Raw genomic sequence first — 14572 nt, 5'->3', positions numbered from 1 at the left:
GATTTTAAGTTCACCCAGGAAGTTTGTGACCCTCTCCACTACTGAGCCCTCGATGAGGACTGGATCAAGTTCCCCTAACTTCCGAAGCTGCTGGAGAGGACAATTGAAGTTGAAAGTAAATTTATCCTTCGGCTATTGGATTGTTTGTCCTTTCTTTTGGTCAGTAGAATTTCTCATAATGCCATGCTGTGCGAGGGGAAAGAGATTGACTAATTATGGACTGTCTGCATTATTGCAAGTCATTTTTTTGCACAAGGATTAATGTGAATATTTATTATCTCTCGCGTATTTAGCTTCCCTTTTAATTTAATTCAATTAGTTTGCTATCATAATTTTTCGACTACAAAAGTAAGAATTTTGGGCATATGTACAATGACAATAAACTCATTATCATTATCAACATCACCTCCCAACTTCTATGGTCAATACTCCAATTGATGAAGACCAATGCAGACTACCATATCTCCCTGTGACACCATTTTCAAGGTACCATGTACCTGTACTCCTGGATTCCTCTGCTCCATAATTCTCCCCAGATCACTGTGTAGGTCCTACTCATGTTAAAGCTCACAAAATACAACACCTCACATTTCTCTGTTTTAAATTCCTTCGACCGTTCCTCTGTCCACCTGCCCAACCGACCAAGATCAATCCTGCTGCAACCTTTGGCAACCATGTTCACTATCTGCAATACCAGACACTTGAGAGTCAGCAACAAAGATGCTAATCATACCATGTACTTTTTGATGATAAACAGCAATGGGCCCATGTCCTGGGTAAACTTGTACCTCTCACTTTGTTCGTTTTAGATTGGTCACAGTGTTTGAGCTACCGAAAGAAAACAGACACATGCCAAGAGCACTTCAGTTTATATAAATCTTTATTAATAAATCTAAAGCTGATTTTAAACTACAATATGCAAGCCCTTCCCAATTATACTTATCAATGCCTGGACTGGTCCCAACTGCCGAAGTGAGGCAACGACCGCACACTTGGAGTAGGTTGTCGGGGCGCCGGTTGCAGCTTCTCCATCTCTCCCGACCAGGATGTTGGTTAGACTCTAGAAGTTCTACTTCTTGCTGAGAGACGTTTCCACCCCTCAGAGAACCTGAAACTTCAGCAGCGGGACCACAGCTTATATTACCTAAAAATTGCTTACCCAAGCACCTATTCCCTGCGCAAAAAAAAGATAACCGAGGACGCCTAGGCTTCTATCAAATACCATAAATTTCTAGCTTATCACTTTGAATACAATGATTTACTTAGCTTCAAGGTCTCGCCTGACAGTCTGCGACCAACAATCCCATCAATCTCAAACAGCAACCGGCTAACAAGCAGGAAGATTAAACGTTCTTGGAACGAGATGTCTTTTTGTCAGATAACTGCATCTCTGGGCCCCATGGTGGAATTTAGCTTCTGCCTACAGATTCCCACATTATTCTCAAAGTAGGTTACTGATACTCAGCCTTGCATAAGCAAAAGCATGGTCTAAATCCTCCATTACAGCCCTGCACCAAACCATGGGTCATCACAAGTAACAGGTCTCCAGTCTAAAAAACAAGCTTCCAACATTGCACTCCGCTTTGTTTCATGAAGCCAATTTTCCTTTTAATTAGCAGTTTTACATTGGATCCCTTGCAAGCTAACCTTTCAGAGTAGCCCACTATGCAGAACCACATTTAATGCCTTGCTGAAATTTGTATGTTCAACATTCACAGCTCTTCCTTCATCAGTGTTTTTGGTCATGTCTTCAAAAAACTCAATTCAATTTGTGAGGCATAGCCTCCAATTGCAAAACAGTGCTGATTATCATCAATCAGCCATTGTCCATCCAAATGCATGCATATCTTCTCCTTCAGAATACTCTAGTAACTTACCAACCATAGATGTAGGCTCACTAGCCTGCAGTTCCCAGGCATTTGCCTGGAGCCTTGAATAGAGGTACAACATTTGCCACCCTCCAGCCCTCTGGCATTTTACCTGTACTTAATGATCACTTAAAATTCTCACCTAATGCAGCTGTAACCTTCTCTCTAGCTTCCCATGGTGTCCTTCAATATATCTAATCATGCCCAGTAGATTTGTCTACTTTCATATACATCAGGACCTTCAACACCTCCTCATCTGTAAGACTGACTGTTCTCAAGACACAACCATTGACTGTCCTAAGTTCCCCAGTACTCCTGCCTCTCTCTATAGAAAAACAGAGGAGCTGTACTTGCTGAGGACCTTGTCCATCTCCTGTGGCTCCACACAGAGTTGACTGTATTAATTCCTTTTTTCCTTTATGTGCTAAATAAAATAAAATGAGATTATCGTTAATGTTATCTCCTGAGTCATCAATTATTTCCAGAGGGGAATGATGGAATGAACACTGACTGATTGCATTACAGCCTGGGTTGGCAATTTGTAAGTTAAAAACATTTAGCATCAGCGTAGCAGCTCTCTCCACCACTCCTTCCTGCTTAGCTGAGCTGCGATTCATCTGTCTCCAGTTTCCCAGGACAAGCTTGGAATCAGCTCTACTTTCTTTTTCATGGCAAACTCTACTGTGAAACGTAAGAGATGAATGTGGGTTGAGAAGACAGAAGCAAAGTTGTTGCTGGAGCGTGGTGTTAACAAGCAAATTTGAATGGGAATTTAGTAGATTTGCTGAGTATGTTTAAAATCTGGGAGTGAAACTGTATGTGCAGCATTTGAGGAAAATCTGATGTGTAAGGGTGCTGGGGATTTGGCTTAAGTGGTAAAGCTCTCGCTGAGTATGTGAGAGGTAGTGAGATTGATGCCTGTAATGATAGTGATCATATTTGCATGGCCACTAGCAAGTCCTTGATTATAGTTACCGTTTGATTAGACTTGGCTGCAAGTAAGGGGCTGACACACAGTATGGTTGATCTGTAATGGAGGCTTGTAGCCTCATGGCATGCCTCATGTGCTGTTTACATCAATTTTAAAGTAAAGAACCTTTTCCTTCATTCATGTGTTGCCTAAGAACTCACACATACGAATACAAAATAAAACAATGCCCACATTCTCCATTTGTATTTTGGAAACAGATATGAAAAGGGCATGATCCAGGTGATGGACAAGGACACTTGCTGAGGTGCTGCAAGGAGGAGGGACAGCAAATACTGTCAAATTTTGCAGCAGGATTCAACTATTGGTTCAAAGGTTCCCTTTCATGTCATATAATAATACAGTAGACATCATGCACTATACATGATATATATCAACTTTTGTCTGCCATAAGGCAAACTAAGGGTTGCCATGACCATTGGCCAGCTCCCCTACCAACAGGAAAAAGAGAAGCAAAAGAGGGACTCTTCAGAGACATTGAATGTCAGTGACATTGAGTGTGAGGTTGTTGTTACTGTACCATGCAGCCAAGTTTTCAATCTCCCTCCAGTGTGCTGATTCATCACCACTTTTTATATAGCAAATTGTTATTGTTGGCAAATTTTGATCCTAATAACAAGTGTGAAAATTAAGCTGACAATCATGTGATGAGAAGACTAGATGCTTGGAAGTCAGTTGCTTGGCCAGTAGAAGCCAAGTGGGAGCTGAATCCCCAATTTTGTGCTCTGCAGAAGTAAAACACAAAAGTCTGCAGACAATGTGGTTAAAGTAAAACACAATGCTGGAGAAACAATGTACTTTATATAGCAAAGATAAAGATATGTAACTAGTGGTTAAGGCTTGAGTCCTTCATTAAGGTATCTGCAGTGCCAAGGAGAAGTGAATCAGTGTTAATGCCATTGAGTAGCAGAAGTTACTGAGACCACAGACACTTAAGGCCATGGTGATGAAGCAACACTGAAAACATGACTGCCATATCTCCTGTGATATAGCTCAGCTGGTAGAGTGGCAGACTAGTGCAGGGGTTGCCAAACTATGGCCCCCAGGCCAGCTGTAGCCTGTAGCCCATTTTTGTGGCCTGTTAGAACAGTCTTTAACAATGAATTGCACTGTACATTGCACGTCTTAGTTTCAGCCCTAGATGTCACTGCCATTTTGAACAACTACCAGACTGACCATTGCATAGATAAAAACATTTACCTCAGTTAAAAAAAAAACCATTGACCTCAATTGATTAAACATGGTGGAACTGAAAAGACAGAAAATAACAATGGAGTGCCAAAAATTTCAAACACAGTAGGAAAATTAATACTTTTTCCACAGAAGGTAAGGGGAAGTGTGTTTGTTTGATTGGCAAGGAAACTGTTAACTTTAATAGCCTATCTACATATTTACATATTGGATCATAATCATTAAGGTGGACGTGGGCCATGAATTGTATTCACTAAGAGTTGCGAGGAATGTTGCAGACAACTTTGTCGTTTGATCTTTTCTCCTTATTTTCCACCCAGCTTTTTATTTTCCACTGCTTTTTGAATGCGAGTTTTAAATAGTTTTATTGTATTTATTTAAATTAAATTTAAACAGACACAGGAATGCCCACTGTAATATGTGAGCACATCAATAAACTACTGTAATGTCAACAGTTAAACTGTTATTTTGCTAGAAAATGACTTTTTGATGGCACAGGATTTTTCTGGTCATAAATCATTGTTTTTTCTTGCAGGGTAACTGCTGGGCTTAATATTGTTTGGCCTGTGACTCCTTATATTTTTCTGTATGTGGCCCACAACTAAAAAAGTCAGGCCACCTCTGTGGTCATTGAAACATTGTCATTCTCAGGTCACTTGTTTTATTCTGGCTTTTTTTTAGATGATGCACCATTTGTCCTGATGCTCAGCAATGAGGAGAAACTGTGCGCTTGCCATCAAGGGTCTGGAAAGTGGTCAGAGAAAGCAAAGTGCAGGGTTCTTCTCTCGAGTAAATTTCTGTGAAGTTTCTTCCTCCATTCTTTTGGCATCAGCTTTGTTGAAGCAGTGAGAAGAGAGCACATGTGTTCTTGCCTCCGTAGAAAGTAGACGGCGTAGTAACTGAGCAAGAAAGCGCAGGATAGCTCTCTTAAGTTTGTGGACGAATAGAAATGTGCATCTCCACACGAGCAGGGAGTGCCAAAAGCTCAAGCTGTCAGAACACATTTAAATTTAACACATTTCGCATTAGGGTGGCAGTTCTCTCAGCTAGTCCCTCCTGCTGATCTGAGGTATAATTCATCTGCCATTAGTTTCCTTGGACAAGCTCGGAGTCAGCTCTACTTCTTTCTGAATGAGCAGCAAACTACAAATGTGAAATGTGGGAGATGGATGTGGATGGAGGTGACAAGAGCAAAGCTTGAAGATGTTGCTGGAATGTGATTTTTAAATTTAAACCTAGACCTATCTCACGGTAACGGGCCCAGTCGGGCTCACAATCCTGTGCTGCCCAATTGATCTGCAACATCCAGTACGGTTAGAAGGATGGGGAGAAAACTGGAGCACCCAGAGGAACCCCAAGCAGACATGGGGAGGACGTACAAGCTCCTTGCAGACAAGCACCTGATTCGAAATCCAGATGCAGGTGCTGTAACAGTGTTGCGTTAACCATGCTGAAGTGAGATTGAGAAGCTGTCTTAAATGAGGAATGATTGGTGGAGGAGGCCTCAAAGATTCCAGAAGGGGTAGAGATATATAACCAACATTTCAGGCTTGAGCCCTTTGTCAAGGTATGGACAATAAGCAGGTAGGCACCTGAATAAACCATGGGCAGCATAGTTGGAACCAGGGTTCGAATCCCACACTGTAAGGCGTTTGTACATTCTCCCCATGTCTGTGTAGGCTTCTTCCGGGTGCTCCTGTTTCCTCCAACCTTTCAAAATATAGGTTGCAGGTCATGGGTCCAGTTATTGTGCTGCATGTCTACATTTAAATAAAGATTTAAAAAAAGGCTGGGGGAGGAGGAGCACAGGCCATTAGGCAAAAGGCAATAATTGAGATAGATAGGAGGTCAGGAAAGGAGATAGAGTGGGGGTGGGGGGGTGGGGAGAGAGACAGAGTGTGTGTGTGTGTGTGTGTGTGTGTGTGTGTGAGAGAGAGAGAGAGAGAGAGAGAGAGAGAGAGAGAGAGAGAGAGAGAGAGAGAGAGAAAGATAATATATGGGAGGTGGGGTGGGAACAAATGGAAACCGGAGAATTCAATTTTAATGCCATCTGGTTGGACAATGCCCAGATGGAATATGAGATGGTGTTCCTCCAATTTGTGTATGGTCTCAGTTTGGCAGTGCTTGAGATCATGTATGAGATGCCAACATGGGATTGAGGTCGGGCATCGAAATGGGTTGCCACTGGGAGATCCCTGCAATTTCGGTGGACTGAGCAAAGGTGCTCAGCGAAGTGATCTTCCATTCTGTGTCCAATCTGTTCAATGTAGCAGAGATCACAATGGGAGAACACCAGACCAATATTGCTTCACTTGAAAGTACTGTTTGGGACCCCAAATGGTGGTGAGGGAGGAGGTGTGGGTACTTGTATTATTTCTGCGGTCACAGGGGGAGGTGCCAATGGGACGATTTGTGGGAAGGGAGTGGATGAGGCCTTCCCTGAAGAAGTTCTCCTCCTTTCTTCAAAGGAAGTTCAGTGAGAGCCTCTCTCACTTCTTCTCCTCTGTACTCCCTTCAGGTCTCAAGCTCTATCTCCCAGACTTGCTTCCACAGCCATGTCCTTCCCAGCTACTTGCCTCTGCTGCCACCTTGTGGATTCCAGTTCTATTTTCAAACCTCCCAATTTGGCCCTGACAAAGATCTCAGGCATCTGCACTACATTGGCTGTCACTCTCTTTGGTTCGCTCGCTGTATCCTACAGACAACCCGCACCTCCATGTATAGATACTAGTGGACACTCCGTACCTCATTCGCCACGACCTGCATGTACCTCTCCTGCACCTCATCCTCTGTCCAGATCCTCGCATTCATTTGACGGTTCTAAGCTCATCTGATGTCTATCAAGGATCGGAATCTTGCTTTCCTAGAGATGCTGCCTCTGTGAACTCCAACGCAAGTCTCCACCTCGGGCCCGGCGGCCTATAGGACCAAGGCTTCATTTCCAACTCTCACCCTGGCACAGGATCAAGCCTCCTTTGCAAACTCTCACCCTGGTTCCAGCAGCCCACAAGACTGAGCTTCCAACGTGAACTTTCACTGGCTGTGGAGCCTACAGGGCCTAGCCTCTGTTGTGAACTCGCACCCTTGCCTCTTTCACCCTTCTCCTCCATCCTCTGACTTTCTCAACCCTCCCTTTCCTCCCTTAGATCCCTCCGATCCGCCACCTCCTGATCCTCCCATCCTCCTCCCCATCGCCCTCCACCCCTCTGCCTCCCACTCCAACCCCCTGCCTAGTCATTACCATCCCTTCCAACCTTCCCCTCCCAGAGATGGAATCTTCTGGCCTCAGTAGAGATCAAACTTTCGTCCCCTTCACCCACACCTTAAGTTCTGCGCATTCCATGGTGCCAAACTCTTCTTCCATCGGCTCTGTCTCTGTGCCCATATTTTCCATCAGGATTCTCCACCCCTCTCACCTCTTCTCCCACCTTAAACCTTGTTCCTCTTTCTGGACTCTTCACTCTGGCCTTCTGCCCACTCTGGATCTTTACCAACTGCTGACAAGAAACTAACCATCTTGATTTCACTACTTCCCTCACTTATTCTAATCTCACCCCATGAGAATGCTCTGACTTCTATCAGACCCGCGGGCAAGGGTGGTGCTGTTGTTGCCTGGTGCTCTAACTTCTATCTGGCCAAAGCCAAATGATAACTCTCAGACACTTCTCCTTACTTCTCCCTTCAACAGGCCCCCATCAAAACTCATCCAATCAATGTCTCATGCACTATTTCTGAACTCAAGGCTTCTACTCATCTGCCTTCCATGGCCTCCAATCTTAATTATTTCCCACCTCGCACTGCCTGGTTTACCTTGTATCCAAGATCAAAAACCCAATTGTCCTGGTAGACCCATTGTGTCCGTGTGCTTCTGCACCACCGAAATGGTATCTACTTACTCAATTCCATTTTGTACCCCTGGTCCAGTCTGTCTATCACTTCAACAACTTCCTGTTCCCTGAACTTGATCAATTCATCTTCATCATGGACATGCAGTCGCTATGCACCTCCATCCCCTGTTCTGAGGGCCTCAAAGCCCTTTGTTTTTTCTTTGACAATAGACCCAACCGGTCCCCCTCCACCACCATCCTCCTCGGGCTGCCAAGATTTGTCCTCGCCATCAATAACTTCTCCTTTGGCATCCCACTTTCTCTAAGTCAAAGGGGTAGCCATGGGCCCCAGCTATGTCTGCCTTTTGCTGGCTATGCTAGCAATCCATGCTACTAGCCTAATCAGGCAAAGCTCCTCAACTCTTCCTCTTCTTCATTGAGGACTACATTGGTATTGTCTCATGCACCTTTGATGAGCTCTTTGAATTTGTCCACTTTGCTGCCAACTTCCACCCTGACTTCAAATTCATTTCATCCATCTCTCGTAACACTCTCTCTTTTCTCGATCTCTGTCTCCATTGTAGAAACAAATTATTGACAGACATTTTCTATAAGCCCATCAGCTCCCACAGCCACCTCAACTACACCTCCACGCCCTGTCTCTGTAAGGATTCCATTCCTTTCTCACAATTCCTCCATCTCCATTGTATCTGCTCCCAGGGCAAGGTCTTTCATGTGAGATTATCTGAGATGTTCTCCTTCTTCAAAAAATGTGGCTTCCCCCTCTACTACCATCAGCCCTTACCCAGATGTCCTCCATTACCTGTGCATCTGTCCCAGCCCCCTCTGCAGCAAGGACAGGGTTCCTCTTATCACCACCAAGCACCCCACCAGCCTCCACATCCAACATATCATCCTCTGCCATTTCCAACACCTACTAGGTGATCCTATAGTAGACACATCTTCCCCTCTCCTCTCTTCTCTGCCTTTTGCAGGGACTGCTCCTTCCGTGATTCCTTCATCCACTCCTCTCTTCCCATAAATCGCCCCATTGGCCACTAGCCCCGTCTCCTCAAGAAATGCTACATGCATCACACCTCCTCCTTCATCTCTATTTGGGGCCCTAAACAGTCTTTCCGAGTGAAGCAACACTTCACTTGTGAATTTTAAGGGTCATTTACTGCATCGATGTAGTCTCTTCATTAGAGAAACTGGATGCAGACAAAGCTGTGATTGCTTAGCTGAGCACCTTTGCTTGGTCGGCCTCATTCCCCTGTTGCCATCTCTGTCCATGGTCACATGCACTGTTCCTTTTAAGCTGCGTGCGTATGCACGCACACACACATTTTGAAACCAGCGCACAAAGGAAATTAATGTGCATACAAAAGGTTAGTTACCTAAAATAATATAGTAATTAATAATTATACTTATTGAAAATAATCTCTTAGCTAACTGTTTCTGTTAACTAGTTAGCCGGTTTTTCAAAAACTATGTGTGAAGATTTTCACATTATGCTTCTGGATAGTTTGTCAACTATCTTTGTAATTGAATGAGTTTTGATTTAACCATTTCCAGCAACTTTAATAATAATAATTAATAATTGATGGGTGTTATTGTTATTAATTTATTTGGACATTGCATCACATAAAAATAAGAAATGCTCATTGATGTTTTATTTAATGGAACAACAAACTGAACTAAGTATAAAATAAAATCTTAACTAAATACATTACTTTGGAGAATACAATCATACTATATTATATTAAAACATGCCAGTATAGTTTTATTAGCCATGAAAGATAGGTTGTGCCAAATTATCTTGAAACAATTTCAAGCTTACGTTTGCACAAGCTTTCAGTGCGCACATTCCTTTGTCATAGGAAAATATTTTGCACCTCATAAGATTTTTGCCCACACTGACTAAGAATTAGAGGGAACATTGGTCTCATACACTGCCAGACTGAGTCCTCATGCAAATTGGAGGAACAATGCACATTCCATGTGAGCTCCCTCCAACCAGATGGCATTAATATCAACCTCTGGTTTCCATTAACTCCCCCTCCACCAGTTTCACTCATTTCCTATCCCTATGTCTCCTTTCCTTTAGCGCTCGCTCTCTCTCTCTCTTACTCTCACTCTCTCTCTCTTTCATATTTCCTCTGTCTTCTTTCTTCTAGCTCTGTATTCACAGAGCCACACCCCTTCTCACTTTTCCTCTGCTGTCCTCCTATCCATGTCCAATTATCGCCTTTAGTCTGTTGGCCTGTGCTCTTCCTCCTCCAGCTTTTTTATTGAAGTCCCTGCATGGTTTATGCCATACTTTGATGAAGGGACACTATGAGACCTGCTGAGTTTCTCCAGCATTTCTGTTTTTTTCTAAAATCATAACATCTACAGACTTTTGTGTTTCACTCCAAATGATTGGGTCTGCTGGCTTGATGTACGATCAGGTGGCAATACTGTACTGTGCATTTGAGAACAATCTATGTGAAAGGGTGAGAGTTTATATTTGTGGATAAGTGCCTGAAACATTTGTGGGAAGGGTAGTGGGATTGGATGGGCATTGTCTCCATATTGAGGAAGGTTATTACAGGCATGCTGTGGGACTTGGTTGCACAGTGAAGAAGGGCAGAAAGGACAGAAATGTAGGAGGAATTAGCTCAAGTGGTAGAGCACTTGCTTCGCATGCATGAGGTAGGAGGATCAATGCCTGCCTTCTCCAATTTGTGTTTTGGAATTAGATGTGAACAGGGCATCGTCCAGGTGCCATTGTCTCAACGAGTCCCTTGACGATATCTTCATGCACTGAGGTAGGATAAGAAGTGACAGCAAATACGATCCTGTCTTGCAGCGGGATTCAACTACTGGTTCAAGGATTTGCAAAGAATAGATGACTGAAGGACAACTGTCCGCTGATCCTGATATCAAGCGTGAGCCGACAACCATGTGATAAGGAGACTTGGATGCTTGGAAATCAATTGCTTGGCCAGTCAAAAGGAAATAGCTGCTGTATTGGTTTGTGAAAGAAAGGGACAAAGAAGAAAATGAGCCAGGTAGGAGTTGAAGCTACAATCTTCTGATCCATAGTCAGCCTTGTTATCCAATGGCCCCAGTGGTTTTGAAAAGTGAGCAGCTAAAGATGCCCAATGATCAGCAGTAGTTAGAGAAAGCAAAAGTGTTTACTGTGAAGAGTCAGCGCTGAGAACAAGGCTGGGGCATTTCCTTCAATAGCTCAGCTGGTAGAGCAGAGGACTCTATGGAAACATTTTCATCAACAGACTGCTAGTGTGATTGCAACTCAAAGGAGTTTTTGAGGTGAAGCACCATTTCCCCTAATGCTGAGCAATGAAGAATAAAAGAGGGATTGACATCAGATCTCTGGCAAATTATCACAAAAACTGCATGAGAGTGTGGTCACAGAATAACCAGTTTTACCAGTTACAGGGATCTATCCCAGGGTAGCATTTCTTCATCCATGCTTAGGGAACAGTAGTGCTGGTGTCAGCTTTAGAATATAGAACATTACAGCAAGGTAGAGGCCCTTTGGCCATGATGTTGTGCCAACCTACAGTATATAAACTTACTCAAAAAATCAAACCTTCCCTACCTCATAACCCTCTATTTTTCTTTCATCCATGTGCTTGTCTGAGAGTTTTTTAAGTGTCCCCATTGCACCAGCCTCCTGTGATCTGCACTTGGACACATAGCCCATTGCGGCACTAGCCCCAGAAATGAGGAGGAGTGAGGAGATGTAAATGCCAATGAGCAGCAAAAGTTACTGAGACAACAGGCAGCTGAGGCCAAAACTGATCACAGTGAAGAACCAAAACACAGAAGAGGACCAATGCATTTCCTTCGAAAGATCAGTGGGTAGAGCGGAGGTCTGTAATGGAATCATTGTCTCCTTTAGTTTGCTGGTTTGACTCCAGCTCAAAGGACTGGCTCTCTTTTTAGATGATACACCATTTGCCCTGGTGCATGTGTGTGTGAGCATGCTTGTTGTGCGTGCTATGTGTCGGTGCATGTCTGGGTGTGTGTGTGTGTGTGTGTGTGTGTGTGTGTGTGTGTGTGTGTGTGTGTGTGTGTGTGTGTGTGTGTGTGTGTGTGTGTGTGTGTGTGTGTGTGGTTGTGTTTTAGTTTTAGACATACAGCACAGTAACAGGCCATTTTGGCCCACGAGCCCATGCTGCCCAATTATACCCAATTAACCTACAACCCCCCCAGTATGTGTCATTGTTGACAGGAATTCAGAGAAGAACATACTGTATTTGCTTTAATTCCAATAGCCTCTTATTTGTCTTTGTATGAAGAACCTCAGGATTTCCTTTCAGATCACAGTATGTTTGAAAAGTTCATTTCAAAGCTATTGGTTCCTCTCAGCATATTGTTATACAATTGTTTTTTTTAAATTTTAAGGCATATTAGTTTATTCTGACAATGAAAAGGCTGTGAATTCAGTGTCTGCATGTTTTGCACTGAGGATCAGAGAACATTGTTTTGTTAGGTTGTACTTGAACAATCAGATGACAATAAACTTGACTCGGCAGGAAGGAGGAAAAGAGCAATTCATATCATGGCTCTGGGAAGGGAGGCCACAGAAATCCCAGAGTAGGCAAATACAGCACTCTTTTCCAGAGTGCATTTCTGCAAAATTTCCTCCTGCAAACTTTTGGAACACTTGCACTGGCATCAGGTCCATTGAAGCAGCAAGAAGAGAACACAAGCATTCTTGCATCAGTAGAAGGTGGTCGACATAGTAAGTGAACAGGAAAGCGCAGGGCAGCTCCTTTAGTTTCTAGGTACGCATCCTGCAAGGCTATGAACTTTCAACAGTTGCATCTCCAGACCAGCAGGGAGTGCAAATCAGATATGATTTGCAGGCAGTTTTTCGAGATAAATGCATTTTTCATCAGGCGAGCAGTTCTCTCATCCACTCCCTCCTGCTGATTAGAGATGTTATTCGGCTGTGATCAGTTTCCTTGGACAAGCTAGTCATCAGCTCCACTACTTTCCACATGAGAGGTGCAAACTGCAATGTGAAATGTGGGAGTTGGATGTGGATGGAGATGACAAGAGCAAAGCGCGAATATGTGGTTGGAATGTGATATTGAGTCATGGGTTTGAATGGTAGATGGTTTGCTGACTTGGTGAAATATCAGGTGGAAGTGTGAAAGTTTGTATTTGTGGATAAGTGCCTGAAGTACTGGGGTGGAGGGTGGGGGGGGGGAGGGGGGGGTGAGATGTCTGCGTATGGATGAGGTTGTTTGAAGTTATACATTCAGCTTGTCATGCTCAGTGAAGAAGAGCATGAAGGGCAAAAGAGTGGGGGAATTAACTCAAATGTTAGAGCTCTCACTTTGTATGCAAGAGGTAATGGGATTGACGCCTGCATTCTCCAGTGTATTTTGTGAGTAGATATGAAAATGACGCCATCCAGATCCCATTGTGTCAATCATTTCCTTGATGGACATGTACACTTGCTGAGATGTTGTAAGGAGTGACAACATCTAGATTCAGGTTTTGCAGCAGGATTCATTTACTGGTGTTAGGTTTGGAAAGAAGAGGTGAGTGAAAGACAAGGATGTGATGAAGAGACTTAATTGCTTAGTCAGTTACTTGTCAGGTTTGCAAAAGAAATGTCAAAGGAGAAAAGTAGGATTTCAACCTACAATCTACTGATCTGCAGTTGGACGGGTTATCCGCTGTGGCACTGGCTCCAGTGTCAAGGATAAGTGAGCAGATATAACTGCTACTGAACAGCAGCTGTTTCTGAGACAACAGGCAGACAACAGTGGTTATGGTGAAGAACAGTGGTTATGGTGAAGAACAACACAATGATCAGCAGACGAAAGACAAAGGTGTTAGGGAATTAGTTCAAATGGTAGAGAGCTCGCTCAGCATCCGAGAGGTCAATGCCCACATTCTCCAATTTTTATTTGGAATTAGATAAGAAAGGAGTTGTCATCTGCGTGCCATTGTCTCGATGAGTCCCTTGTGCTCTAAGGCGGGATAAGAAGAAATGACAATTTGATTTTCAACAGGATTGAATCACTGGGTTTTCAAAGATGAAATGAGTGAAGGTGATCCTGATATCAAGTGTTTTGAGGATTGAGCTGACAACCATGTGATAAGGAGACACCGATGCTTCAATGTCAATTGCTTGGCCAGTTGAAAGGAAGGAGCTGATGTCAAGGCTCGTAAGAGAAAGGTTCAAAGAAGAAAACAAGCCAGGTAGGCGTCGAACCTACAATCTTTTGATCCATAGTCAGCCTTATTATCCATTGCACCACTGGCCAGGTGGTTTTGAGAAGTGTGCAGCCAGTGATGGCATTTAGTAGCAGCAGTTAAGGATGCCAAAAATGTTCACTATAAAGAGTGAACTCATGCATTTCCTTCGAAAGCTCAGCTAGTAGTGTCGAAGTCGAAACATTGTCATCCTTAGGTCGTTGGTTTTGCTCCGCCCTGAAGGAGTGATTCCTATTTTTGAGGTGAAGCTATATTTCCTCTATTGATGATCAACGAGGAAGAAAAGAGCGATTGGCATCAGGCCTTGGCAAATGAATGCAAGGTCCACAGAATACAAGGCTCCATTGCAAGGTGACATTTCCACATCCATGCTTTTGGAACACTAGTGCTGACTGACTTCAGCATTGTCGAAACAGTAAGAAGAGAGTAGAAGCATTCTTGTCTCCATAGCA

Source organism: Narcine bancroftii, chromosome 2, assembly GCF_036971445.1.
Source record: "Narcine bancroftii isolate sNarBan1 chromosome 2, sNarBan1.hap1, whole genome shotgun sequence".
Taxonomy (NCBI): Eukaryota; Metazoa; Chordata; class Chondrichthyes; order Torpediniformes; family Narcinidae; genus Narcine; species Narcine bancroftii.
This window is presented reverse-complemented; position numbering follows the sequence as displayed.